Source organism: Stegodyphus dumicola, chromosome X2, assembly GCF_044657685.1.
Source record: "Stegodyphus dumicola isolate Sdum_Otavi_A_Nest chromosome X2, ASM4465768v1".
In the NCBI taxonomy this organism is placed as follows: domain Eukaryota; kingdom Metazoa; phylum Arthropoda; class Arachnida; order Araneae; family Eresidae; genus Stegodyphus; species Stegodyphus dumicola.
Window position 1 is genome coordinate 27,072,042 of NC_140781.1, and position 17,444 is coordinate 27,089,485.

At 35.4% G+C, this 17,444-nt stretch overlaps 1 protein-coding gene and 1 long non-coding RNA gene across 3 annotated transcripts in view; one reads left to right on the plus strand and one right to left on the minus strand.

Moving 5' to 3' along the window:
• The window catches only part of LOC118182950 (uncharacterized), a 394,569-nt gene that overhangs the window by 325,974 nt on the left and 51,151 nt on the right, over positions 1 to 17,444 (minus strand). The gene's annotated exons all lie outside the window — the stretch shown is intronic.
• LOC118181466 (dynactin subunit 1-like) overlaps positions 1 to 17,444 on the plus strand; it is a 31,742-nt gene that overhangs the window by 722 nt on the left and 13,576 nt on the right. Inside the window, exon 2 of one of the 2 annotated variants that reach the window (XM_085809084.1) lies at positions 11,388 to 11,518. The exons of the other annotated variant lie outside the window; for it this stretch is intronic. The gene's annotated coding sequence lies outside the window, so the exon portion shown is untranslated. The remainder of the gene's footprint in view (positions 1 to 11,387; positions 11,519 to 17,444) is intronic. 2 annotated transcript variants of the gene reach the window in all.

Below are 17,444 nucleotides of genomic sequence, written 5' to 3' on the forward strand. Positions count from 1 at the left end.
AAATTTAAGATTTTGGATGTGATTTTCGATTTGCCTTTGGGGATTGATTAAGTTAGAATAATACGAGGAAATAAGTTTAGATGCAGGAAAAAGTGTGTGTAATTTAATAGGCCGCGTAAAAACGTCGCTTCGGATTTTTTTTACGAGTATTTTGAAAAAATAATTAATATTTAAGACCTGCCCTCTTCAGAACATCAAACAGTGAATTATTTTCAAAGTTATGCTATCCTATTATCAAAAAAGTTATGTTGATTGACGCGACATGATCAGCTGAATACGCTAGATAAAACAGTAGCAGGTTAGAACAATTATTTGAAGTTTATACCCATATAACATTCTAAACAGAGCTGCAGGGACAAAAATCGACGGAAGCCTATCTAAGAAACTCAAAAACGAACCAGATCGAATACTGATAGTTTATTAAGTAAGCAGGTGTCGGTTCCTTCAAAATTTCATAAGAACGACTAGCCCAACTTTGGCGACCGGAAATGGACACGTTCCATTTTCTGAAGGAAATTGAGTCGTTAATCCACAAGCAGCCAGCTTGTTTAGTCGCAGTAAAATGAACAAGGCCAAACTATTACCTTTAAGGCTGTTACCACTCAGTCACTGGTAGGCAAAGTGTGCCCCACTCTGAAATTAATTCAAAGAAACCATTCGCTTAACTAAGTGAATTTACTCGCGATTCCCGAAAATGGCGTTGTAGCTCTTTTATGTTTCATAGAAAGCTCTTGTTGAAAGCGTAGCAGGATATGAGAGATCAGCAGTCTGATTCGCGCAGGGGGGGGAGCGCGTATCCTCCCATGTTAAAAGTGATTCTTTTTCATTTCCTAGATTTTTGAAAAATTTTTACTCTAGATTTTTTATAGTTAGATCTGTCTAGCAGGAAGGTTTTAGGTGATTTCGAAACTACAATTGAAAGGAAGTAAGTTCAGCGAGTTAATTTAATTCAGTCGATTTTTCCGATCTCACGACTTATTCGATTATTTTTGCTGTTCGTTCCAACCTTGCTTAACAATTATGATCGCACTGTTCATTCGATTCTCTTCGTTCTTCGCTAACCGCTCTTGATTTTCCCCATGGTTTCTGATATTTTTTTTTTTATTAAGGTTATTGTTACTGAGCGATGAGTCATTAAGAACCAATTTATTCCATTGAAAGAATGCTTCTAATCCGGTCCCCAAAAATAACGGTTTTGCCCATTTCTAGTAATAATGCAGCATACAGAAATTGCGTAAGATTTTCGTAATGAGCAACACAAAGATCTTTTTTAACATTTACTATTTCGAAGACGGTAAATTAAATGTACATTAAGTAACATTTGGCGAAAATCCATTCTACCTCAAATAAAAGTATAAATTATACACCTACTTCCTCTTCGTTAATCTAGATCAGAATTTCTTAAACTGCGGGTATTTATAAGTATTTCTTTAACTTATTATAATAATTTTACAATTATCAAATATTTTCACACAATGTATCTGAAAATAGATAAAGATAAGACAATACAGACAAAGAAAAAAACGAAAACGATTCGACGCATTAGTTTTATAATATAAACGTTGTGTTTCTTTGCTTTGCAAGTGATGCTATCATTTCGTCTGTTACTTATTTAAAATTGTCACATTGTTCTATGTCTTATAAATAGAAATTAAAGTTAATGACCTAAAACTGTAACAATATATTACAGTACAAGTGAAAAAATTAACAGTTTCACTCACGTGTGTGTCGGATTTGCGCAATACTTATGGGGGTCCCACAAAAGTTTTTTAAATATTATGGGGTCCTGGGGGTTGCGAAAAAAATCTCAGTTATAAAAAGGGGTTGCCACTGAAAAAATGTTTAAGAAATCCTGATCTAGATAATTTAAAATTTTATTACCATTTTACCTCAAATAAAAGTAAAACTTTGAACATGGATAATAATTTTTGAAGAATAGAAAATTTACCAACAAGTATTTTGACTTATTTTATTGCTCTTTTTATCTCTCCTTTATATAATTTCAAATTTTTCTGAAATTTTTTATGTATAGCGAAACTCGAAAATTGAGCATGCAGCACTTACATACGCTGTAGAAACCAAATGCCGATTAATTGTCATGTTTTTTCTTTAATTTTAAGGACAATAGAAAATTATATGAAATTTTTATATTTTAAAAAACATTTAATAATTGAATGTTTTATAAAATATAAAATCTTGAATACTTTTTAGTTTTCATTAAAATAATTGAGATCAATAAATTATTGCCACATACATATTTTAACATCTGCTTAGAACCAAAATTTGCAAGAAAAGATCACAGACAAAATTGAAAATAAAAACCATTCGTTTATTTTATCACTTAATCTACATTAAAACATATAAAAGATAAAATTTCTGCATTACGGTATCAAATCCCCTGCCCGTGGAGAAATAGCGCTGTAATGCTTTGGGGGAAAACTGCGCTGTTGATTTTAAAAGGATTCATTGCATATTCATTTTAAAAGTAATTTTCCCTTATGCAAAAGATGCAGAGAAAGGAATTAAAAACAAAGTTTCTTCTGCTTTTTAGATTAAGTAACTTCTGAGAAAAGTAAATCTTCTAGAAACTAAATGTTGAACGAAACGCAAAGCACTGTTCATCTAAAGGCAACCTGCAGAAACTGAGAAAGAATGAAATAAATCAGGTGCAAATGGCACCATTTTTTAAATTCTTCTTATGGCTTATGATGTAAAGGTATTCTCACAAGAAAAATCCTTTGCGCATTACAATAGTGCAGAAAAATCTCGCTGAAGTTTCTCTTTATGGGAAAAAATGAGCCGAAGGAGTTTGCGTATTCATTTTTTTCTAGCATTCTCTAGCTGTCGTTTCAAAATTGAATTATTTTTCTTAAAATAGGAAAGGAAAAAAGGGGGAAATCCATTTTACGGCTAATCTTTGGAATATGGTAACAGGTAGTTTGGCGACATTTTGGTAAGGCGATAAAGGTTACTAGCTAGGACTTTAGCAGTGTACATGGATAAAGTCAAGAGTGTGCTCAATGCCATTTTTGTGCAATTCTGGGATGTTGTTTTTAACTGAAAATAGGTCGACGTGTACATGGATACCGTGTATGTGCAATTCTTAAAAACACGGCAAGCAGTTTACGATTCTGCACTTTCTCCCAATTTCGCACCTAATCTTAGTCATGATTAAGCATTTTTGTTCCATAAAAGTTCTAGTATAAGCGTAATTCGGCTAGCAGATTGTTGGAAAAAATATTGAGTTAAAAAAAAAATGCTTTTACTTCGTGAAAACAAAATGGCGTCCAAAACAAAACTAGCAGGTTGCTGTAGCAGGGTTGGTCGCCAAAGTTTCGCCAAAAATCGCCAAGTTACCATAATCCGCAGATTAACCCATTTTACCTCAAAGGTTCCCATAATAAAGGTATTTCTCACAAGCTAGAGAAATAGCTGGTTAATCTGTCGCTAAGGAACCAAAAGACTGTTTAACTCTTTGAATACGAATTAAAAACATTTTTTTTACCTCGTTTTCTATCCAAGTGTTCAAATTATATCACAAATAAGGTAAATTTAGCATTTGGGATTTTTTTGGCAAACGGCTGTCAAGCCAGAGGCTGGAACACGTATATCCCAGCCGTAGTTAATGATGGGATATATATGTCCCACACGTAGCGATCAACTTATACTATAAGCACACCTATTATTCTGGAAAATTTTATCATATGAAATAGATTTACATCAGATGGTACAGGGTAAAGCATTCTTTGCATAAGCTGAACTCTGTATCCCGAAGTCCTCGTCAAAGTTCCCAAAGTCCCTAAACCCTGGTGGAATAGTGATAGTCATGAAACTTCGAGAGAGCAAAAGAAAGCATGGCGTATCTTTCGTCGATATTCAACACTGGAATATCTTCTGGCCTTTAAAAAGCTAAGGCGAATGCAAGAAAAGTGAGGCGGCAAAGTCAGAGAAAATCATAGGCAGCCTACGTGTCCACTATTACCTCCTCAATGTCTAGCAAACATGTTTGGGAAAATGTCCGCAAAAACTCTGGACTATGTAATGATTATTCCTTTTCTGTTCTAGAAAAATATGGAAAGTAGATAAGTACTAGAGAAGAAATAGCCGATGCTTTAGATGATGCATTTACTGCTGTATCTGGCAATATCTGTATCCACAAAGATGGGCTTGGAAAGGATTCAAATCGACTTTTACCATCCTAATGCAGAATATTTTAATAATAAAGATCTCACCATGTTTGAATTAAGAAGTGTAATCTCTCGCACAGATAGGACCTGCTCTGGTCCTGATGGCATAAGTTATTTGATGATAAAGCATCTGCCCTATGAATCTCTATTGGTCCTTCTCGCTCTTTATAATAAAATATGGAAGGAACAAATTTTTCCAACTGCCTGGTGCAGGGCTTTTGTAATCCCTATAGCAAAACCCGACAAGGATCCGAAAAATCCTTTAAATTATAGCCCCATGGCGCTCACTAGCTGCCTTTGCAAGATCATGGAAAAAATGGTAAATCACCGTCTCACCTACCATCTGGAGACTAATCATTGCCTATCGCCTTACCGAAGTGGTTTCCGTAAGGGAAGATCACCACTTGACAATGTCCTGTTTTTAGAAACCGCAGTACGCAATGCATTTGTGAAAAGAAATCATGTGGTCTCCATCTTTGACATGAAAAAGGTGTTCCATAGAACTTGGCGGCATGGGACTCTTCATGACCTTTACAGCACTGGTTTGCGAGGTAATTTACCCATCTTCATTCAAAACGTTTTGAAAAACCGCACTTTCCAAGTTAAGATTGGTTCGTTGCTTTCTCAAGTATTTGTACAACAAGAAGGTTCAGTGATCAGTGTCACTCTTTACAGCCTGAAAATTAATGCCATTTTAAGAGAACTTCCTCAGACAGTGCATGGTTCCCTGTATGTTAATGATTTGATGATCTGTTGTCACGGTCAAGATATGAGATACATTGAGAGACAACTACAAATTACTCTAAACAGAATCATAAAGTGGTCCAACAACAATGGTTTTAAATTTTCTAGCCAGAAGACCGTCTGCGTGCATTTCTGTCGCAAAAGAAATCTATATCCTAATCCAGAGTTGCATTTTGGCGGCTCTTTGATCCACATTGAGCCAGAAGCAAAATTCTTAGGAGTTATATTTGACAGAAAGTTCACTTTCCTTCCGCGCATATCTTAAACCTTAAAAAAACAAAAAATGTGCTAAAGCTCTCAACATACTGAAAGCCCTGTCCAATAACTTCATAGTTGTTCTATGCTCCGCATTTATAGAGCTTTAATCCGTTCCGTTTGAATTTTAAATTTCTCCGTTTGAGAAACGCAGGTTATGCTATTGTATACTGCTGGGTGCCTGGACATGCTGGCATCAAAGGCAGTGAACTGGCCGATGTCGCAGCAAAATCTGGTTATATTACCTCTGAAAATTATGTCCCTCTTACGGACATACGGAATTACATCAGAACAAATATCTTGTCCAGGTGGCAAGAACTCTGGGAATGTCAGACACTGAACAAATTAAGGCCGGTAAAACCTAATTTGGAATATTTGGAGTCGAGAGGGAATCAAAAGGAGAGTGTACTGCTGTCTCGTCTACGAATTTGGTCACTGCAGACTGACACATCAGTATCTCTTTAAAGGAGATAATGAGCTTATTTGTGCACTTTCAACGTTTCCGTTTCAGTCAATCACATTTTAAACTGCTGTCCTGCTTTTAGTCAGAAACGTGAATATCATTTTAACTCTACGAATGTTAACAGATCTCATTAGAGGAAACCCTCACATCATCATAAGAACATCACATCATATGATTTTTAAAAGACATCTCTTTTTACCATATCATTTGAAGTTTTTCTTTTTATCCTGCTCTACCTTTTGCTAGAGCATTTCTCAAAGTCATTTCTCCATGCCTTCATCAGCATTACAGGTTCATTTGAACAATTCATCTGATACAGTGTGTTTGTGCATTTTGGATTTTATTCACCATTCGTCTGGCGCATAATAACCTTCAAGGTTTTGTGCCATTAAAAGTCAACCAACCATTCTTTGCCTAATTCAACATGTATGTAACCCTAAGTAAGCTAAATTAACTCGTCTTCTCAATTTACTTTATACAATTACCATTTCTTTTATTTATGTAACAGAATATCGTAAAACTCCTGAAGTCTGATTGCGTAAGTAGATGGATGCCTTCATGTAGATCTTTCTAAGTGAAATTGGCCTGCAGTCACATTATTCACAAATACTTCAGAATGTGCCATTTAATGGAAGGCAGATAGCCTTTGCGTGCATTGCCGATTCAGATAACCCATACTGCCTTTCATGATGAGGTAATTTCATTTGAAATACCATAAAAATGCGAATTTATGTTTGGAAACGCTTCAAACAGCATTTCCGATAAGATATGTTATGTTTAATTTTCGCTATGTTTAATTTTCTTTCTGCTAACTCGTCCAAACATTTGCTCTGAAAGCAGTTAAAAATGCTGGAATAAACTTCATAAAAATTTTATTTTAATTTTTTATGCTTAATCAATTACATCTGCAATATGATGAGTAACTGTTTCGAATTTGCGAAATAATTTTGCATTTTCTGTTAACTTATAGTGCTAATTATTAATTGATATTCTAGAAACTTCTTATGTAGAATGAATCTGAAGGTCTACTTTAAAACAAGCCTAACTGAGAAATACGAGAATGATGGTAAAGATGTGTTTTAAAAATTGAACGTTATGCATTACTAATCCAATACACACATTATTTTCAAACTGGGAAAATTGTACTCTGATATCATTTTTTCTTATCTGTTTTGGGTACAAGAAAACTGAGAAAATAATAACCTAAATTAAGTATAAAAAAGCTTCAAGGAGAGACATTAGCATGGCGAAACGAATTGAACCAACTCGCTTGCATTTCAAATGAACCTAATATAACATACGCTTAATAGCCAACTAAGCAACACTGGCCATTTTATAGAAAATTGACACGTTTTATTCTGTAACGAAACAGATCCACCATATTTTATGCTTGTTGAAAGGAATGATAGATTTCATCAATGACCTTATACCTAGAAGTTTTATCTATGTCATCTTCAGAAGTCCCTTTTCCGAGAGATTTCCAAACTTTTATAACGCAGATATATCAGTCAAAGCTCCTTTGAATTCAATATCCAAAGAATTCGACTCTGAGAATATGAAAATTGAAGAAGGATTGGAATTCTTCTCACATGCCTTTTCTCTTCCAGCTAAGCAGTAGCATCGGAGACATACGAACTTATAATAGGAACTGGCGAACTTTCCGCCAAAGTCTCGATAATATCAAGAATATTTTGATGTCCACAATCCTGCTTGCTTATATCTGCAAGAAACGGTTCTTAAAACCCGATATGGAAATCTTCAGAGGTATTCATTGGAGAGAAATGGTATGGATAATTCAGATTGTGCTAATGGTGGTATGGGCTTTCTAACCTCACATGAATATCCCTCAAATGTTTTACAACTGGCAACTTGCCTCCAGACAGTTGCTGTTCAGGTAGCTATAAGCACACTGATCACAATTTTTTCATTGTACTCGCCGCTAAATGAAAGCATCAATCACAGTGACTTATATGATCTTGTCGAACAGTAGCCTTTATATAATTCTTGGTTATTTTAATGGACATAAACTTTATTGTGACAGCAGAAGCCTAAACACTCGTGGGAAGCAACAGGAAGAATTTTAGAAGATCATTGGCTTGTTTTACTAATGGTGACAATATTTTCACCACAGGTGGAAAGAAATTTGCATGCCAGTGATCCAGTCAATTGCTTTTCGCCATTCCAGCGGCCGAACGGTAAAGTCGCTGAACACTGGTAGTTCGGCCCGAGGTTCGAATCCCGCGGACGGGCTGGCTGCATGGGTGTTTTCGGGGTTTTCCTCATGTGTAACGCGCATATGAGCCAGTTTCTCTTAGAAATTCCTCCACGAAGGCATCCGTCCTCTTAGGCAGATAGCCCTAGTGTACTTTGCCATACTTAAATAAACCAAACCGTCCCTCCTGCATTTAGAGTGGGAACTGAATTAAATTTGAGTAATCGCTTTGCACTCTTCATATCTCTTGCAGGAGGCAGAATATCAGCTTCCAGACCTCGGAGATTTATAATAAATCTTGCATACTGAGACCTTGTTGTTGCCTACACCTTGTTAACGGAAAGAGTGAGCGACAATGTGATTGATGAATCAGTTGCTTATGTCAAATACCGTAATTCAGGCAGCAGAATTCAAAAATCATCTAACAGTTTACCTAAATAGCTGAAACCTTGGTGGAACCGCGAATATGAGGAAACTCACTGATAGCACAGAAAAGCATGGATTTGACGTTAATTTCCTATCACGATTAATTTCTTAGCTTTTATAAAGGCAAAAGCAGAGAGAGGAATTTATGGGTACCTTATGTGTCTGCAATAATATTATAATCAAACGGGTATGAGAGAAAATCAGGAAAGCAATATGTTTTATAAGTCTATATTTTAGGGTGTCTCTTGGATTATCGCCAAGTTGTTTCATTTATCCTGAAATTGTTATTTCATTTATGGTAACTTGAATAGTTGAATGTTATGGAAACTATATGTTATGAAAATCATGATTGCGGTGAATTGACTGATGAGAAACTATTTGTAAGGGCTTAATTTTGTGTTGGATTTCAAAGTACGTTGCTTATTTTGGGGTGTACAACGTAAAATGGCTGTATGCGATGGAATTAATCTGAAGTTTTTGTACGATTTGGAACAAAAGGAAAAAAACTATAAATTGACTGGTGTATAAATGAAGGTTTACTTAGTAGCCATTATAAGTGTCCTTGTTTGTACGAAGGAAATGTGTATGGTGAAACGTAAAGATCGTTCAGATGGCTTTGAATGCGTTTGTCGTAAGAAAAGTTCATGCAAAAAATGCCACCTACAGTCCGGCACTATGGAGGATATTTTTGACTCTTATTTTTGTGAATTTATGTGTGTTTGGTAACGGCAGTATGCATATTCTAGTTCAGAAAATTTTAGAAAGTTTTTAGACTGAAGACTGAAATTTCTAAATATGGTAAATGGATATTTCCTTTTCGTAGTGCGTATATGTGCTAACATGTATTTTCTTTGTTATGTTAGCCCACCAGCGGCCGAGCGGTAAAGTCGCTGAACACTGGTAGTTCGGTCCAAGGTTCGAATCTCGCGAACGGGCTGGCTGCATGGGTGTTTCGTGGTTTTCCCCATGTGTAACGTGTATACGAGCCAGTTTCCCTTAGAAAGTCCTCCACGAAGGCATCCCTCCCCTTAGGCAGATAGCCCTAGTGAGCTTTGCCATAATTAAATACACACACTTTGTTGTGTTACTTCATTTTGTGATTTAAAATGCAATTTATTGAGCTTCAATCGGCTACAAATTTTGTTCACTTTTGGTAATGAGTAACTTTGTTTTAACATTATATGACGTCCTCATTCTCCCGATTTTTTAAGTGAAAATAGATCGATGTGTACATGGACAAAGTCAAGGGAGTGTATAACGCCGAGTTTGTGCAATTCTGTGACTTCTTTTTTTTTTTTGAAATGAAAATAGATTGATGTGTACATGAACACCAAGTTTGTGCAATTCTTTGACTTGTTAGTTTGGTTTTATGTAGCCGCCATCTTGAAATTGTGCCTTGATGGCCAATCGCCCAAAATCGCCGGTTTTCGTCAAGCGGCACCCTGAAATATATTTTTATTTTTACCATAGGTTTATATAATGGTTACCCACTTTCTGTACGAGAAGAATATGGTAGAATATTTAGCAATATAAGATTCATTTCCTTCCAACATTCATTTCCTGTAAAGCTCTGCTGAAAAAGTCCAATTATTTTTAAATTTTGTTAGCTTTTGAAAGCTTGAGTTAAAGAATTCTCTTTCACAGACACGTAAGATTAGTACGAATCCTGATAACATTCAGTACCTTAGGATTAAGCATTTGACGCTTAAGTCCTTGGCGGTTCTTTTCACCCTCAATAACAGGGTGTGGAAGAAGCACATTTTCCTAATGGTCTGGAGAAAAGCTTTCGTTTTCTTTAAAGCAAGATTAACCTAACAGGAAACCCAACCAGTTATCTCTCGGTCACTTCTACCAGCTGCTTGTACAATGTTCTAAAACATGGCTAACTGCTGCTATACGTAAAGCAAAATAATCTCCTTTCGCTCGATCAAAGTTGGATTCCGAAGAAGTTGATCAACTATTATTGATAATATCTTGGTTTTGGAGACCTCTATTTAGAATGCTTTTTGTGAAAAAAGAGCTGGAATTTCACCTTTTTGTATCTGAAAAATAAAACCTGGAGGTATGGCATAGGTGAGGCTTATGTCATAATCATCTACGCGGCAACCTACCGATTTTTATACAAGACCTTTTGAGGAACAGATGTTTAAAGTTAGATTTCATTCAAGAAAAGGGTGTGCCACGATGATGGTTGCCGAGGCTTTGTATTTCTTAGCTTCAAAATTAATTCCATTTTAAATGAATTTCTATCAACAATAAGAGGATTCCTATATGTTGAAAATCTCCAAATAAGCTTTCAAGGCGTGAATATGAGTTTTACAGAAAGGGAAATGCAAATCGCCTTGAACAAGATTGTTGGCTAGGCAAATAGAGAAGAATTTAAGTTTCCTAGCCGGAAGATCCTTTTGTGCTTTCTTTTATTTATTTTATTATAGATCCTTTTATTTATTTTAAAACAATGGAAAGGAAGTTCATCCTTTACTGTTTCATTGTGTGCCCTCAAATCGTTAGAATATGAATCCTGTTACGACCGAAGTTATTAATATCCATTTAGATTTTAAGACTCCTTTTCGATATTGTTGTTTTCCTGGCCGCATTGGTATAAGAGGCAATAAGCTTGCAGAAATTGCTGACAAATCTTCTGATGCAGTCTATATAACCCCTTCTGAAGACATTATAAAATAGGTGAATTAGCAGCTTTTTCAAAAATGACAACAGCACTGGGAGTCGCAAATCGCAAGTTACCGCGTGTGAAGTCTGAAATCAAGTATTGGGTTAGGTTCGAAAACCGAAACTAAGTCCTTCTGTTGTGATTAGAGTTTGGTCATCCCCGGGTTACCCATCATCGTCTGCTAAAAAGGAATGCATCGATCTGTGATAATGTAAAGCTGCATTATCTGTGATTTTATGTTTTAATCGACTGCCCGATATTTAGATCTCTCAAACTGAAACAAACCCATCTGTATTTCAACTAATTGGAATTATACTCACTTTAATCGTTCCAATTTTTAAAAGATATACGTTTTTAGTATGTTCAATTTTTAAACTAGTATAAATTGTTTGTAAATATTGTACTAGAATATTTGTGTTTCTTCTCTAGGTTATTCTTTTAGACTTGAAAGCAGTTTTTAGAGTTCGTCGATTACAACTTGTTCTGCCTGTTATCATGGCATATACCATTTATAGCTCCATCCACGTTAACCATATGTGTGGCGCATCATGAAAAAGCAGGTATGTGGCCTAAATCACTGCCACCACTACCAAAATTCTCTACGCATATTGCCTTTCTACTCTACTTTTCAAAATTTCCAAGTTTCCAATTTTCTTTCTTTAAATAGAAAAAAATAGTTTCTTTCTTATTTACATCGATTAAAGCTCTAGAATAACTCCCCCCCGTCGTTTTCCCCTTCTTATTTCAAAAGACCAAAGAAAAATTTCAATTTGATTTGTTGGCAGAAGATAATAAAATTCTCCTTGGAAGTCGATTTCACGGAAATTCTTTGAGATATCTTTCTAGTGTTTCTTTTTCTTTTCCAATTCTAAGTCAAATATAACCTTTTATTTCGTTAGCAAGGCTTTCGTTCCTTCTGTAAACAGAGTTGAAAATAACCATCTGTGAATATTTTGTTGATGAAATAGAAAGTTAATATATGCTGTGTTTGTCAGCGATATTGTATGCATTTTAGATGTAGATATAAAATAAGTTTTTTTCCTTTTATTTTGCGTTACAGTGGAATCTTGTGCATGTGTTCGTATGCTTTTTATAGGCTCAACGGTGGCCGAACGGAAAGTAGCTAAACACTAGTAGTTTGACTGGGGTCCAAATCCCGGTGAAGGAACTGGCTGCATAGGCGTTTTCGTAGTTTTCCCCATGTGCAATGTGGATATGAGTCCATTGAAAGTCCATTGAATTTCAATGGAAGGTTTTCCATTGAAAACCTTCCATTTTAACAAGGTTCCCTTTCCTGTAGTCATGCAAATAAATCTCCGGCGCTTTGCCGTACTCAAACAATTCAAACCAAACTGATTTGAAGTCCAGAAGTTAATATTTATCTTTAATATCGTGGGCATCTAATGTTACTAGGTCAGCGTTTCGTAAACATTTTCTCGAAGGAGAACCTGAAATATGTTTCAAATTCCAAGTATAAAAATGATATACCTACAAATAACGTTGCGTTATCTTATTACGGATAATTTCCATTATAGAAGAGCACGAGCTAAACAATCTTCGGATTTTTACATCATAGAAATGCACGGAAAATAATTTCCCACTGAAAGCTAGATTCGTCACCATTTGTTTTGGCTTTATGGTTAATTTGATTACGGCAAAGCAAACAAAGGCTATCTGCCTAGGGAAGGTATGCCTTCGAAGATGACTTCCTGAGAGAAATTGGCTCGTATCCACATTATACTTGAGGAAGGCCAGGAAATTTTCTATGCACCAGGTAATTGAACCCAGGTCGAACTACCAGTGTTCAGCGATATTACAGCTCGGCCGCTGGTGGACCAACATTGCATACTGCCGACTGATAAATTAATGCTTTGTTCTTGACTCTTATGTAAGTGTTCCCGTTTTTGAACTATTGTCAAAATTGTTTGAGTGTGTTATTCTATTTCGTTTGATTTGCTTATTTATATAATTTAAAGGATATATATGTTACGTTAATAAAGAATGTATATTTATTATGTTAAGAAACGTTTTATCACGGTCGAAATGATCTGATGGCTAAAGGATACTTTCTTTTTAGCAGTAAGCCCACCAGCGGCTGAGCGGTAAAGTCGCTGAACACTGGTAGTTCGGTCCGAGGTTCGAATCCCGCGAACGGGCTGGCTGCATGGGTGTTTTCGTGGTTTCCCCATGTGTAACGTGTATACGAGCCAGTTTCCCTTAGAAAGTCCTCCACGAAGGCATCCCTCCTCTTAGGCAGATAGCCCTAGTGTGCTTTGCCATAATCAAATACACACACACACACACACACACACACACACACACACATACACTTTTTAGCAGTAATCAGTTTGATGCACATATTTTTCTAGAGAAAATTGTTTGCTGCGTCTTGTCTATAACGAAAAAATATGAAGTCTTAAAAAATATTATTTTTGAAACAAGTATAACTCGAATATTTTATCGTAACGTTTTTGCATTTCCGCCTTGCATATTTTGTAATATAAGTTATTATATTCAGTCATTAAATATAAGTTACCTGTTTCGAATCCCAGAGAAAATTCCATTAATTGTTTTTCATATTTACTTTATTTAAAAGCCCGATAATCTGCATACTGACACCCGACCTTAAATGCAATAGGCAATACAAAAACCTCGCCCTTACTTTGATTTGGTCGATTGAGTCTTGCGCCTCTCCTTAGCTGCTTTTACATGGGCAACGTGTAAGAATTAATCTCTTAAGAAGTTATTCATATCCAGGTAACGAATGAAAAATCCGTAGCACGGGTCCCGACGAGAACATAGTTATTTATTCATATCTTCTGCTTTAAAAAGCTTAATTAAGCATTTTTAAGCTTAATTAGCATTTTTAAGACATAATTTTAACTTGTCAGTTAATAAATATATAAATTAGTAATCTATAATCTTAGATTTGTTTTTCCCCTCTGACTTACTAATTTCCACCTGATTGTTTGCTCTGTACTTGGCGGTAACTTTATTTTATCTTTGTTATTATGATTCATTAATGCAGTTATTTATCATTTTGCTCCAACTCTACTGCAAACATTCTTTCCTTTTGACGAAGCGAGATTTATAAGACCCTGAAATCATTTTTAAACTTTCAGCCCTTAAACCTTGAAGTCAATCCTATGAAAGTTTCATTTAAAATCTATGCCCATATTCGTTTGTTCTTTTGCCTAATTTTGCATTTAACCCTTTGCGGCACAGTGTGTCCGGTCTGGACACACCTAAAAATTTCCTTCTGTACGCACAGAAAAATTGAATGAAAAAGCATTTATAGGTTACTTTGAACCTTCTTTATTTATAGTAGATAGCAGCTCAACACAAACAAGTCTATATATTTTAGCCATGTTTAGTTTTTTAAGACACTCATTTCTCAAAGAAATCTTCCAGATTTTTTTAGGGATTTTTTTAAGGAATCTTTTGAAAAGAAATTTCTATGTTATGTTTTTGGCTGTATGCTAATCTCCTTATTCTATATTAGTTTTAAATTTTTACCTTGAAATCTTGCCTAAAATCAAACGGCGAAACCTTGGGTGTGCCCATACCGGGCTCATCAATAATCTAGGACAACTGAGAGTCAGTATTCTTTGTTTCTCCGCATGTCATCGGTCAGTTCATTGACAACAATGCTCGTTTCAGCACTCTTTTCGAAGCTCTATTCAATCAGTGTGCCCACTTTGGGCACACCCACAGAATTAAAAGATAAGTGTTATCTTCACAAAATTTTACTTGTGTACTCCTCTAGGCCTAATTAGACTACTTACCCTTTTTTTAAATCAAAACTCCAACTTTAAAACGTAGCGTGCCGGAAAGGATTAAGTTCGGAGTATTTCTCTTCCGTATCCATCTTTAGATCTTATGAGCTAGAAAAAGTCATTTCTTCATCGATTGGTAATGTCTTAGACACGGTTTAGTAAATAATCTGTACCTAGGTACCTAGGTATATTCTCTCATCCTTTGTCTTAGACATATATTTCTAGTAATAACAATGTTTAAATAACGCAAATATTGATATTTTGGTATTTTTAATTAAAAAAAATATAAAACTTTTTATACGTTTCCCAGTTTTTATATTTATGTTTCGAAAATTTTCATATTTATTATAAAAATACAAAACAATGTATGATTCCTCTATGACAAAACTTGACCGAGATATTTAATTTAAAAATTTAGGATATTTGACGTAATTTTAACTTGCCATATAATAAATAAATAAATAAATTAGTATGATGCGAAGTTGAGTTTTTCCTGTTATGCACCATTTAATAGTATTTGGTTATTTATTAATGTGTAACAATCTTTAATTTACAATGTTATTAAAAATGATATGAAGAAAGAATTTTTCCCTTAAGAATTTTATAGATTTTCAAACACTACAATTGCGATTATAAAACAAATTGATTAGCATAAAATATTTTTACCTATGCAAATTATGCTACGAATTAACTACGTGCGAGTACTGTAACCTATCAGTTATTACTAGAACATTAATTGTATAAGGTTTTGTGAATATGACCACATTTTTGGAAGGGGAAAAATATACTGCCCCAATATTTCTCCCAACAATATGCACAGAAATGTTTGTCACTTTATTTATTAACATAAGAAAAGGTTTTATGAGCTCATAATTTTTCGGTTGTGTGCAAATGAAAACATTCGCTTTTCAAGTTGTGTACAGCTCTTAAATATGATGCCCAACCATAAAATGAAATTTCGATGCCAGTTTTATACTACGAGAGTCGCTGTTTGTACTTTAGGTTTTATAATGATTATAAAAGGTTCCTAAATAGGTTTTATATTGATTATAAAAGCTTCCTAAATATAAATATATGCACTGGAGGAATGTATAAAAAGTTGCATTTTGTAACTTTTACTAAATTCATTACTTAAAATTAAAAAAAAAATCAGATATGAATATTTGCGATTTTAATTGTAACAGTCAAAAAACGGGTTTTAATTGTAAGTATGTCTACGGAAATAATACTGACTTTTGTGAACATGGTATATATTAAAAGAACATGCTTAATGTGCACACTGGATATCGCCAATTGTTTTATTTATGGGGATGACCAAGATCAAGAGACATACAAGTCAAGAGTAACCTTGGTTATGACTTTAGACTATCAGACCTACAGTTTAAAAAATCGTTCTTTAAAACAAAAAGATGAACCTATGTGCAGTTTGGACCACCATATGTAAAGGATCAACAGGCCATGTTTTAATGATTCTTTTAAAGGTGCCGCCCACCAGCGGCCGAGCGGTAAAGTCGCTGAACACTGGTAGTTCGGTCCGAGGTTCGAATCCCGCGAACGGGCTGGCTGCATGGGTGTTTTCGTGGTTTTCCCCATGTGTAACGTGCATACGAGCCAGTTTCCCTTAGAAAGTCCTCCATGAAGGCATCCCTCCCCTTAGGCAGATAGCCCTAGTGCGCTTTGCCATAATTAAATACACACACACTTTTAAAGGTGCCACTAATACTTGCATTCTCATGTGAAGTCGCTGAACACTGGTAGTTCGGTCCGAGGTTCGAATCCCGCGAACGGGCTGGCTGCATGGGCGTTTTCGTGGTTTTCCTCACGTGTAACGTGTATATGAGCCAGTTTCTCTTAGAAAGTCCTCCACGAAGGCATCCCTCCCCTTAGGCAGATAGCCCTAGTGTGCTTTGCCATAATTAAATAAACCAAACCAAAACCTCGTGTGAATGTTTGAAGCGACAAAACGCCTTTTAGAAAACGAATTTTCAAGTGTGTTCTTGATTTTTATTTTTGATTGTTTCACTTGATTCCCAGATTCGTCTAACTGCCCTTTGGACCAGTAACGCTCCCTGAATCTTCACAGCTCCCACCGGTGGGAAAATAGGCTTTAGCGCTTTAAAAGAACCAGATGCTAAAATACTTTCATTGCTCTGATGAAGCAAAATACGAAATATTTTTCAAATGAAAAACTGACACTTTCAAATAACCTTACCTGTAAACTTGATCTGAGTATTTTACTAGAGGGAAATATGGCTAAGCACTCGAAGGTTGTGCTCCTAAGGGGAGGGACGCCTTCGTGGAAGTCGTTTAAAGAACCTGATCTGATTTAAGCTATTATTGGGGAAAAAGATACAAAGCGGCATTAGTTGATTTCAGGTGATCATTAGAAAACGTTTTCATCTATAACAGTTTTTGTGCAGAGTAGGGAAACAACGTTAAGGTGATAACGATATTTGCAAAGGAACATAACTCTAATTGTAAATAGATTTCAGTGAAGGAGCAGTCTGACTGTTTTTACATGGGCGTACTTTTATAACAAGAGCTCCTACAATAAGCTTTCATTTGCTTTAAAAAGAAATGCATATTTAAATTTTTTATTAAGCAGTAAGACACACTTCTGTCGAAATGTTAGAGTATCTGTTGCCCCCATAATCTGTGTGTGCGTGTGTAGCGGGGGGGGGTCATCACATTAAATATACAACGCTCTCAT